Below are 12,260 nucleotides of genomic sequence, written 5' to 3'. Positions count from 1 at the left end.
CTCCACCTCCATGATATACCTCTTGCAACACCTAAAGCAAACCCCCACAAAGTAAAGTCTCCCCCTAAATCCTGTATTTGTAGCCCTCGGCATGAGATCCTAAAAACTGATCAATTTTTTCAAGAAATCCAACTGGACATGTAACAGCTGCACGACTGTGGAACTGGGCTTGCAGCATCAGCCACAGTTATTAACTGTTCTCGGAGGAAAGGACCACCACGCACAGGCGACTGCCAAGAACACAGACATAAAGCTGGAAGAGGAACCACAGAAGAAGTGGCCTCTCCATCAAAGGCGTAACAGGCTCGCTGACTGCCAGGTGGGGATGGGCATTCTCTCCATCCCGGGAAGAGAAGCGTTGTCAACTGTGCCACCTTCGAGTTCAGGAGATGGTTTCTAGGTCACCTCCAGAGGATGTAAAATGGCGTTTCCTTTACCATTTTACCTATGTCTTGCTGTTTGTTTTTTAAATTGTCAGTAAGTAACGAGTATGAAGACCGAGCTGACAACTGTACCATTATTTCTTCCACACGCATGCGCTGCCCTTGGCCATGCCTCAGGTAAACCCAACAAATCCTCCTCCTCCACCTATCGATGTACGTGAACTAAAACAGGCAAAGTCACGAACGTAATACAAGATCTCACGCCCGCACCTACGCGGGTCTGCGAGGAAACCTGACAAAGCAGTGTAGGGTGGGCAGACCTCCCACAACCGCTGCTTTACTCGGAAGTGCTGTGGATATTGTTTCTAATTTAAATAACTCCTGTGACGAATCCGTCTGAACGTAAATGCCAAACCCTAGTTCTGCCCATCCCCCAAACCCAGATTCTACTGTAACTGTACCAGCAGAGAAAGCACATTCACAAATATTTATGTTATGGTCAAATTAGGCATTGGTGGTGGGAGATGAAGAACGTTATAAATGGTGAAATAAGGTACAGGAAGGCATCATCTTATTTAAATCCCTTCCACTAGATTTTATATGCAACTATGGAATTTCATTGACATCAGTAACTTTCCCAAGCACATGGCTCTTCTGCTGACACTGGCAAGACCTCTGTCATACCTTCCTTGAAATCTGTGTCCGTATTAACCTGAGGTCCCTACAGAAGGCCACTGCTTAAGAACGAGTTCTGCGGATGAAACACACTTAGGTGGAAAGTCCACTTCTTCACTCAGAGTTAGACAAGAGGAGGTACAGAAAAGGAAAGTTGGAAAGTTTTTTTAAAAAGTAATTAAGGTCAATGGGCTTTTGAGGAAATGTGTCAGGTTTGGCAATGTTTTCTTTGTAAAAATATATTTTGGTAATTTTCCAGAATTCTGTTCTTCTAGCTTGGAAAAATTTTAAATTCTGATACATAACAAAATGATACCAGCACAGACAACCCTGAACAGAACAGGTTAAAAAGGAAAATTTAACTTCAGCATTCCCTCCGTCTTTTGGCCCCCAACCCGATTCCTGCAGCTTTTCGGAGCTCACAGGCCCCCAGAGTCCACTGAGTGAGTAAGTTCTATCATTCATCCTTTCATCCATTCATTCCACATGTGACTAAATAAAAGGCAACTTAATTTAGATGTTTGAGGGTAAGAAGGTACATTTACTCTTACAATTAAAAATAAGAAAAATGTTCTTTATTTTGAATGCAGAAGGTGCAGGCATCATTTCTGCATGACAGCAGGTAAAGGAGAAGGATGGGGTGTTGAAAGGAGGGGACCTCAAGGGGGAGGGGAGTAAGTGGAGACCCAAGGAGACGGATGGACAGAGGCCCACTCGGGGAGAGCAGGAAGAAACAAAAAGGGAAAATAATGACAGTAAAAGAAACATGCAAAGAAAGAAGAGTTTCACAAGAAGCCACATGCTCATCCTCTAACATATCGGGATACTTCTGCTGAAGACTGAAACACGGTTGTGTTTCCACAACAAGCGTAAACGGGAAAGCACTCCACCTGTGCGCCAGATTAGAGCAGCTAGACCTCAGGTGCCCCTCCTGCCCACCTCAGTGAGCCACTTAAGCAATGGCCAGCCTGGCCTTTTTTCATAGGACTTGTAAAAGTCACCCCAATCTACTACACTAACACCACTGCTGTTAACATTTTGGTTTATTCCTTTGCCATCTTTCTCCCTACATATTCTTCAGGAGTAACTGGAGTCCCGTATCAAGTCATAAATTATATGCACTGCTTGGATTTGAATAGATCTGAGTATCTAGCACTGGGGAGAAGGAACCCAGGAATCCATTTTCAGGAAAAACTGAAAAGTAACTAAGATCCACACTGAGCACTCTCTCTGTGCCAGACACTATTTTAGGCACTTACATGTGTTAACACACTTAATCCCTATTATAAACCAAAGAAGAAGGCTCTATTATTACCTGTATGTTGCAGGTGAGAAATAGGAAGCAAAGACAGATTAAGTTCCATGCCCAAGAACATGGGCCACTAAGCAGAATAGTCAAGTTTCAAAACCAATACTTTCTCCAGAGCCCAATCCGTGACCACTGCACTGCACTGCCTCCCACTGAGACAAGGCCCCATCACCACTTTACAGAGAGCCAAGCTCAGATGCAAAGCCTGGGCCAAGGAGCAGTGATTCTACGTGGACCAAGGTGTGTGTAAGTCAGACTGGACCCCTGCACCCACCTCACCCAACCCCTCACCGTTCACACCCAATCACTCCCTGGCTGTCTGCAAAAGGTGCCATAGAGAGAGCGGAGAACGCTGAGCCAAAGGCAGCCCTGCTGAGGGCTTCTCCCGACCTGGGAGCAAGCCCCCAGCCCAGGAGTGCAGAGCCAGGAACACTGTTGTGTCTGGCAGCCACCAGTACCTGGGGCAATGGCAGCACTCAGACTGCAGAGCAGGGCCTGGGGGACAGGCCATTGTCTCACTGCAGCGACACCACAGCGGCTGCTTTCTCTGAACTCCGGCAGCTTCACTTGAGCAGGAAGGGGCACGTACTGACCAAAAATAAATATTTCATGTCATCATTATTTAAGCAGCATTAAATACCACTATCATGATGATTTAGTAAGAAGTAATGACTTAAGTTATTGATTACTAAAATTTCCATCAATCTACCATTAAAAGCAAGCCCCAGCTCAGGGAGGCTGGGTCCATTTTTCACTGTCAGGAAAGCTCTTCCATTCTCCTCTTCCAGAACAAACCCGTCCTTCAGGCAGCAATGCAGGTGCTGGTTCCCTCGGACAGGCCCTCTCCTTGCCACCGGTCGCAAGTCTCCTTTCTCATTCTCGAAGCCTCCTGTCCTTTCCTTCATAGCATCTATCACAATGCAGATACACATCACAAATGTGTTCATTCTGCAACGTTTCTCTGCCCACGGTCTCCATGAGAGCAGAAAGCACACCTGCCTTAGCCACCACTGGAGCCTCGGTGCCTACGACAGGCAGTGCCTGGCATGCACCAGGCACCCGACCATTTGACGAGTGACTCAATGGATGCATCAAACAACTGAATGTCACCTCTCCTCCTTCCCTCTAAAGGCGCTGTCTATAATTTTAAAAGTACAGTGAATCATGACATCTCCATCACAGGCTGTTAGTTCGTGCTGTTAGAAAAGCCACAGACTTCAGGCTCCAATAACAAGCACAAGTTTACCTGTGAACTTCATCAATCAAGAATCACCTATAAGCAAATACAAAATCAATCGCATTCTTGCATGCTAGCCTCGCCTGTCAGAAATGTGTTAAACAATTCCATTCACGGTGACCACGAGAGCCATGAAGCACCTTGGCACACACCCGACAAAAGATGTGACAGAGTTTTACACATAAAATTATAAAATGCCACTGAAGGACATAAAAGGGCACATTAGGTTGTGGATGGGAAGCGATGAAAACATAAAGATGTCAATGTAATTCCACTAACGCAAAATTTTAAAAGAAAAAGCTACACGCAAGAACCCATGTGAAGGGAGAGGAATATATCAACAGACACAAATATAGAAAATGGCATTGTGTGTAAATCCCAATAATTTAATTATAATGGGTGCACAATGTAGCTTTCCACATTTTGACTTTTTCGAATATTTTCTCTATTTTTAGGTCATAAAACGGGAAGTGTTGTAAGTTCGGAAGAGCAGGAGTCAGGGAAGCAGACACCATGGGAAGAAGGCTGGGCTGTGGAAGGTGTGCAGGTGGCAGGGTCGGGGGTTCCCAGGTGAAGGAAAAAGCCAGGAGAACACGGAGGTAAGAATCCCTGAGACGTATGGGAGAGTGAAGTCAGTGTGAGACCGACAGAAAGTACCGAGTCCCACAGGAAATCGGGGAGTCTTGTACGCAGAAATGGGACAGTGAAGTAACTCAGCAGCATCCTCCACGTAATGACCCCCCAGAACAGTGGCCCAGTGGTCACACACATCGGGACGTGTGCATCCTCTACCTCCTCCTTGGAGACTCAGTGCACAGTGACAAAGGAAAGATCATGCGAAGTCCTGCAAAGAGACCTATTTTACAATGTTATTTAACAACACCTACTTGGCCAAGGAATCCTTTTTTACATAACATCCACTAACTTTATGGGTTCTTTTTCCCAACCTACTAACTTTTCATGGAACAACCTGCTTTGGGAAAGAAATGCCACATTCTAGTAACCTGGCCTTTTAAAGGCCTGGACCAGAGGGATGCTTAAGGATCTGAAAATACAAGGCAACAACCAACCAAACCCAAGGACTGATTAGACGGGTACACGGGTCATAAAAAATGGAGAAGTGCTCTGTGGCCAGTGTGGCTCAGTTGGCTGGGGCATCGTCCCATAGACCAAAAGGTCTTCAGCTCGATTCCCGGTCAGGGCACATACAAGAGGTGACCAATCAATGTTTCTCTCTCACATTGATGTTTCTCTCCCTCTCTTTCTTTCTCCCTTCCCCTCTCTCTACAATCAATAAAAAATTCAATATTTTAAAATACAGAAGTAGGTGATGCTTCTGAAATCCAAGGTGATGACAATGATAGAAATGCTACCAGCACAGTGAAGACAAAACAGAACCAACTCTTAGGTAACGGGCACCAGGCTCGGACTTGGATGGGTTTGGGAAGACAGCAAATTATCCCCCTAGAAAGAAAACTGAGCAAGAAGTTAAAACACTTTGATGGGGTCAAGCTAGCTTTACGAGCATGAGCAGGTCTCAAATACAATGAAAAGGTTATAGCAGTGACCTTAAAGGCCCTTTCAACTTCAACACTCTACCATTGCAAAAATCAAACACCAATGAATAATCAAGTTCGACCTTTAAAGAAGATGTAAAATAAATAGAACGTAGAATCACAATAAATAATTAAAGAATTGGAATATATAGATTTAAATATATGGATGAGAGGTTTTTAAGAGGTTATGTCATTATGGATGCTTAAGAGACCTCCCTGAAAGCGACAAAGCTATCAAGTCTAACTCCAGCTCCTTTCCCCAATGTCAGAGAATGCTTAGTATTCTGTTTCTGCAAAACGCAGATTCCTGAATCCAACTCAGTGTGGCAGTTCATATATTTTAATGCATGACTCTCAACACCCTGAAGATTTCGGCAAGTGAGAACTTTTTCCTGGACGGCTCACCACATCAGAGGTAGATCAAAACCGTGCTCTACGCATTACCAGACTGCTAGGGGACTGAAAAATACCTCGCATGCGAATTGGCATAAGACCAATATTTATAAAAATTAAGCTTTTCCGAAAAGCATTTAGGCTGGACTCTAACATGAATAAACTCCTGAAGCACTTTCAAGGGGAAAAAAGTGATCAGCAAGGAGCCAAGCATAATTGCGATGGGAACGTTGTGAGTGGGGCTTTAGGGTCTGATAATATGGAATTTGAAAGGAAGCAGCACCAAGGGAGGAGACAGAAGGTGAGCACAGGAAAAATGTAAGTAGGGCCAGCAGGAATTCTGCAATTAAGGTTTTTTTAAAGTTTTGGTTTTTTTTTTGGTTAAAGAGTGTGAAAAAACGCTTTCCTGAAACCAGGGAAAAGGAGTAGGCAAATGATGAGCACACTGTTACAAAGCCAATAATTAACAATCTGTTCCATTGTCCTTTCAGTTCAGTTCTCCAAAATCTCTCCAAGGATATTGAGTTCTTTTCTTTTTTTAAAAAAAGTTTAAAAATGAGTCATATACAATTTTGAATTGCATTTTCATTTTAACACAGCAAAACGAATGCAATTTCAAAGCATCTTGAGCCAACACAGGATTAATTGGAACGTCCTGGGAAGGCACTGAGACCTAATCTCTTGGCCTCTCCCAGCTATCGAGGAAAGCCAGGCACCTGGTATTTTTAGAAGCTGAGTTGTCATTTATTTAATAAGCAAAAGAGGAATGTCAATTTTCACTTCTCTCTAGATCTCAATTTCTAAGAATATAAATCCATACCAACTCTTTTCTTCTCCTCATACGAAACCCTCCTTCCTGAAGCCCCAGCTCTGCAATGCCTCTGACACCATTTCATCCACACACATCAGACCCTGAGCTCCGGTCGGAAGCCCCACAGTGTACTATGCTGGGGGCAAGACCAAAGAGCACAACACCCCCCTGAAATCTCCCACCTGACCATCCGATTCCTGCAGAGAAAGGTGTGACCAGGACAGAGTAAGGAAGATCACCAAGCAGGACTGGCTCTCAGTCTCACACTCGCAGCTGAAGCTTGTTTCACGAGTCTCCCTCATTCAAGGAAGGGGAATGACTGATGCAGGATGGGGAGCCAAGCACAAGACCCAGAAAAGGGGGAGGAACTCAGCAGCATTCAATCAACTCTCCCATATCTGAATTTGCCAAGAACACCCACAAGAACCCTGAATCTCAGGTGACAAAGGAAGCTAGCCAGGTGGGAGAGAAACCCCTTAAAACTAACTCCTTAAAAGTGGCCCAAAGCCTCAAAGAACACTTGCACCACAAGGCCATGTGTTGTTCTGGGAAGCACAGTCTTGGGCTTGATCTCTACCAGCTGTGGGCAAGTTTCCCAAGCAACCCATACTTAATCAACACATAAAATGGCGTATAAAACATGAATGATTCATTCTCTGGGGACTTGGCACTTCTTGCCCACAATGCAAATATACCTGAAGTCCAGGAACAGCCTTAGCGGGGCTGAATCCACAGCCTTGCTGAACACAAGATGAGGATGGGATACTGGCAGGTGTGCAGTGGAGGAAGCAAGAGGACACCAAGCAGGAGGACTTGCCATAGGCCAGGATTGACCACATTATTCAACACCTTTTCCTATATATCCTCAGGGTCCAAAAAAGGATCCTCCACTCTCCTCCGGGGCAGCGTATACACCGGGATGATGCTCCCTTATGCCCTAAGCAATCTGGCCTTCAGAGGTAGGCAGCTTCAGAGACAGGACCCCTGCACACCATCAGAGGTAGGAGAAACTGAAATGCAGGATGGGGAAAGAGTGGGCATTGTGTTCAGTTTCTTCCCGCCCTCCTGCTTTTGTTTGTTTTCAGCTTTTGTCTTGGCAGCCAGGGTGTGTTGGCATGGCCATGGTCACCACAGCTGTCGTGGTTGTTTTCTTCATTTCACCAGCATCTACTCCAGGCACACCGTTCTGCCCCACTCTATCCTTGGAGGCATAATAGATTTCCTTCCTTGCTTTTTAATGAAGACAGTACTGACAACTGAAAAGAAACCTACGGGAGGTTGTAAGAATGTGATGCTGGTGAGCATCCTTCATCCTTCTCAGCTGGGAAGCTGGGAGGTGCTCCCTATTAGAGCTCAGTAGACCCTGTATCTGCATCTCTAAATATCCAGTGGAGGGGACTTTCCTGGTATGATGAGACAAAAGTTACTATACCTACTCCACATCCTTGAAGATCCCAAATGGTGTCCTAGCCTGAAATAACTAAACAAGTAAAGGCAGAACGTACCTTAGCAACGAAAAAGTCAATATTGGCTTTTCCCTTTGCCCAGCAACATTCTGAGAAATCCATAAACAATCATGATGCCCAGGGTTATAATCCATTTCACTCCTGTACTTGATGGTCGCTCTTGGGTCAAGGTCAGGTGCCTCTGTCCAGCACCACCCTCCATCCCACCCAAGGATGGACCGGATACCACTTCCGTTGATGCCTAAGCTCATTCACTTCCCCTGTGAGGAAAAGATGAGCACAGAAATCCTGTGGAATGTGTATTCCCACAGAGCTCAGAAATTTGATGATCTCAGAGGATATTATAAAGAAAGACCCCTGACACTTTCCTAAGGAAGAATGTCTTCTGCAAAAGGCGACTGCCAGGACAAAAAGCATGTGCTGGGAAAATCTACAGCCTGCTGCTGCCACGTATGTTTCCAATTCTGATGTCTCATTTCCTCTTTATAATCACATCCCTTCCCTTCTTATTCCTCTTCTCAAAGGACACTGGCCTCACATCTCAGTAAAGAAGCCAAATGTGGTGCTCGCTTCAGCAGCACATATACTAAAATTGGAATGAGACAGAGAAGAAGCAAAATGTGGTGTTCCAATAAAGGCTGTAAGATAAAAAGGGCTAAATGAATGTCAATAAATATAAAATGCTTGAATACTATGTAAGATCTACTCAAGTCTGCTGCTTTTAAATGTTTCCAAAAATGAATTTATTTTTAAATGCTGGCAACCTAACTCTCTAACATAAAGTTTCATTCACATAAAGCTTATTCACACAGGCCATAACACAGCACAAAGCCTTTTTTTTTTTAATTATTTTTTTTTTAGTTTAAGAGATTTTATTTGTTTATCTTTAGAGGGGAAGGGAAGGAAAGGGGGGAGAGCCTTTAACAACACAGTTTGAAGAGCTGTGATGTCACTAGTCTGACCTTCCAAACCAATCTCATAGTGGTTTTTGGAAGAATCAATGATGATAATATATGCGAAAGTGATTTGAAACCTGCAAAGAACTAATCAAATGCTTGTTATTCCTATAGTTAAAAGATATACCATACAGTGTATACTGAAAAAAGAATGGACCTTGGAATTAGAGATGGGAATTCATATCTCTCCTCCACCACTTACTAGCTACCTACATAAGTAGGGTGTAAGCGCCCCATTACTAAACGTCCTAGGCTTCAAATGTAAAACGGGGAGGATTCACAGAGTAATGGATGTACAACCTTTTGTACACAGTGAACACTTACTAAATGGTAGTGACAATTTTTATTAGGCCACTTAGTTAAAATCCAAATGTCCAGCTATTGAAAACAGTAGAAGGAAAAGAGAAGAATCTCATCCAAAAGGAGGACAAAAAGGAGTCAGAGGACAGAATGATCCTCCATCTGGATGCTTCTTAAACCAACACCACCCCAATCTCACTCCTTCCCCACTGATGTCAGAAGCTCCTAGCTGCTTTGCAGAACAACCCACCCCTTGAAGGGGATGCAGCCTACTAGTGGGACAGCCACCAGCCAGCCTTCAGCCAGAGCCCAACTATTAAAGAGGATCCCCTGACCGTGTCTCCAGTGACAGTAATAGCGTTCTGCTTTGCAATCTGTTATATTTCAGTGAGTACTTGGGAGGAATCTAATTATGCTATACTTTACAAAACAGTTCACAACATAATGAAAAGTCCAAAATGGCTAGAAAACAATAACCAAAAAGTCTCCCTCTGGCCACTGCCCATGGCACAATGTTTTTTGCCAGCTTGCTGGTTGGACAACATCCCACTCCAACTTCACATTGTAACGGCTGCTGAGGACAAGTCCCACTCTTTTTGGCTGAAAATATGACCACATCCCCCACGAAAAAGACAAAACCTCAGCAACAGCTTGTACAGTTCTTTTCCATTTCCACTTAGTGGGCAAGCAAGCATTTTTTTCCCCTAAAGTAAGCTCCTAACTTGCCTTCTGAGCTTAAGAGGCTTTCAAACTTGGTTCACCCTAAAATGAATGGCCAATGGGGTGGTTTACAGGTGGGCCCTCGGTCTTGTCAAAGAGGTAGCACTGGGTCATTTCCTGGCCCGCCTGCAGCCAGGCCACTATCACTGGACCTCTCCGAAATTACCCGCAGTAAATTCTAACCTTCGGTCCCACTTTGGAATCCTTCCATCAGTGTCCCATAGGCACAAACCATGAATGCTTGGAAATGTCAGCCTCCTCCCAAAACAGATTTGCTTGGAATACCCCATTCAAAAAGACACTCATCATTCAATGCCCCCTGGCTCCCTCACCAGGTCAGCCAATCCTCTTGGGTTTCTTGATTCCAATCTAGGAAAGAGTCACTTAACCAATGCCCAGCATATTACATTTAATTCTACCACCCCCTAAAAAAAACTCCCACTCACCAAAATAGGAAGTGTTCTCTATCTTATTTCAGATGACCCACATTGGGGGAGAGCACAAAACACTGGCTCCTCCACTCAAAACCCAAACGTTAGTGTGGTGTGTTTTCTGGGAAAAGACTGGAAAAGGGTTTTTCAACTCGGTGTTACATAATCTGATTTACTTATTTAGCAATATCTAATTTTCTGGTGGTTTCCCCCCAAACATTCCTGGAAAAATTTTATGCTTTATTACAATGGAGAAAATTATTTCATGTCAAAATCGATTCTATAAAATTCGCCTTCTACCCGTTCCAGCCAGTATCCAGGAGCTGCATACACAGGCCCGCAGGCACACACATATACGAAAACACCCTGATTCGTAGTTTCGATTTTTTTTCTTTAAGTCGTCTACCACGGTAAGAAGGTTTGATTTCAGCAAACTAACATTGGGGAGCGCCTAGAACTCAGGGAAGCACACAACTTGTTGCAGCAAGAAACGCTCACCCGCTGTCCGAACAAAGCATCACAAATAAACTCCAGAAACCCTCAGGACCCTTGGACAAAATGTTGTGTGTTTGTCATTAACTCTCCAGTGCACTCTCATCACCCTCTTCCCAACCCTCTTCCCAGCCCCAGCACCTTCCAGGATTGCGGTTCCTAATCTGGTTTCCATCCCAGCCCCGCCCCCTCAGATTCCCTCTAGGGGACCGTGAATCAATCCCGTCCCGGGCAGGAAACCAGACCCAGGGCAACCCCCTCCGCCGCGGTGGAACAAAGGAGAGGAGCGCAGCTGCACGCGCAGGAAGCCCCATCCTGCCCTGGGCCCCTTCTTCCCCGCCGCCGTCGGGGCACGCCGCACCTGAACCCCACTCCCCATTGTTCTCCCACCCCTTTCCTTCCCGGAGGAGGCCACCCCATGTCCTTTCATAGAACCAGGGGGCCCGGAAACAGCTGTGGGCCAGAGAGATGGACCGGACGTGGGTGGACAAGGATTACATTTTGCCCACAGGTACGAGGGGAGTGAGGCAAAGAAGAGGAACTTATTTTACAAGCCCTCTCTCTCCCACTAGACCCCGGAGCAACTGCGGAGTCACCGCCACCCTGCGCGACCTCCACAGTGCGAGGGTTCTCGCTGCAGCGCTTCCTCGCCCAGACGAAAAAGTGCTGCAGACCCCGCTGACCGGCGCGGGCAGTGGCGGAGCCACCGGGGACCCCAGGCACAAAGGCACAGGGCTTACGCTTTACAGCCCCTCTAGTGCCACGGCCGGACTTAACAAGGAAGACCGGGGAGTGAGGAAAAGAGCTCGCGCTACCTCACCGGGCTCCACTCCGCCTCTTCGTCGTCTCTGTCCCTGGGGGCGCTCCGGAATGTGGGCTCACCGCGAGGCAGGGGAGGTCCCGCAGTGCTCTGCGGAGGCTGCTGGGCGGGCGCTGTCCCGCAGCTGCCGGCCCAATGCGCGCTCGGTCACCGCCACCACGCGCCTCGGCTACAGCTCCGGTGCGCGCTCGGCTGCGGAGTGCTTGCAGGCGGCGGAGTGCGGCTGCAGCGGGAGGCGCCCGGCCACTCCCCTCTCCCGCCGGCTAAGGGGCCGGCCCAGGGGCGGGGGCGGCGACCTTGCAGTCTGGGATTCGCCCCTCGGCGCGCCGGCTGGACCCGCAGCTACCGCCTCCCAACCGACTCACCTCCGGCTTTCCCGTGCCGGCTGCACAGCGCCCCCCGGTGAACGCGGGCGAGCCTCTGCACCCGGGGGCAAGTCTAGATAGGATGGGAATGGGAAAGAGGAGAGGCGTCCGTCCCTGCCCCACGGAAGGCACTGTCCTTCTACCTTTTTTACCCCCAGATTGATGGTAATACAGTAACTGGGGCGCAGGGGCACGGGATAACAACTAGAAGCCAGCCTGGGGCGCAAAAGACAGGAAAGAGTGGGAGTGATCCCAATTTTTCCTCCGCTTCTGGATAAAAAAGTTTGAATACCCAAGAATATCATAAAATATTAATTTGAAAGAGAAAAAAAAGTATTGAGTGGCA

At 46.5% G+C, this 12,260-nt stretch overlaps 1 protein-coding gene across 3 annotated transcripts in view; it reads right to left on the bottom strand.

The window, feature by feature from the left end:
* The window catches only part of MYO1B (myosin IB), a 169,237-nt gene extending 157,598 nt beyond the window's left edge, over nucleotides 1-11,639 (bottom strand). Inside the window, exon 1 of one of the 3 annotated variants that reach the window (XM_037162933.2) lies at nucleotides 11,550-11,639. The gene's annotated coding sequence lies outside the window, so the exon portion shown is untranslated. Of the gene's footprint in view, nucleotides 1-11,544 lie in introns of all 3 variants that reach the window. The other 2 variants (XM_037162935.2, XM_053665160.1) reach the window with 2 other exon arrangements.
* Nucleotides 11,640-12,260: the final 621 nt, after the last annotated feature.

Source organism: Artibeus jamaicensis, unplaced genomic scaffold (assembly GCF_021234435.1).
Source record: "Artibeus jamaicensis isolate MK-2021 breed Jamaican fruit bat unplaced genomic scaffold, CSHL_Jam_final contig_391, whole genome shotgun sequence".
NCBI classification, from domain to species: domain Eukaryota; kingdom Metazoa; phylum Chordata; class Mammalia; order Chiroptera; family Phyllostomidae; genus Artibeus; species Artibeus jamaicensis.
This window is presented reverse-complemented; position numbering and strand designations above follow the sequence as displayed.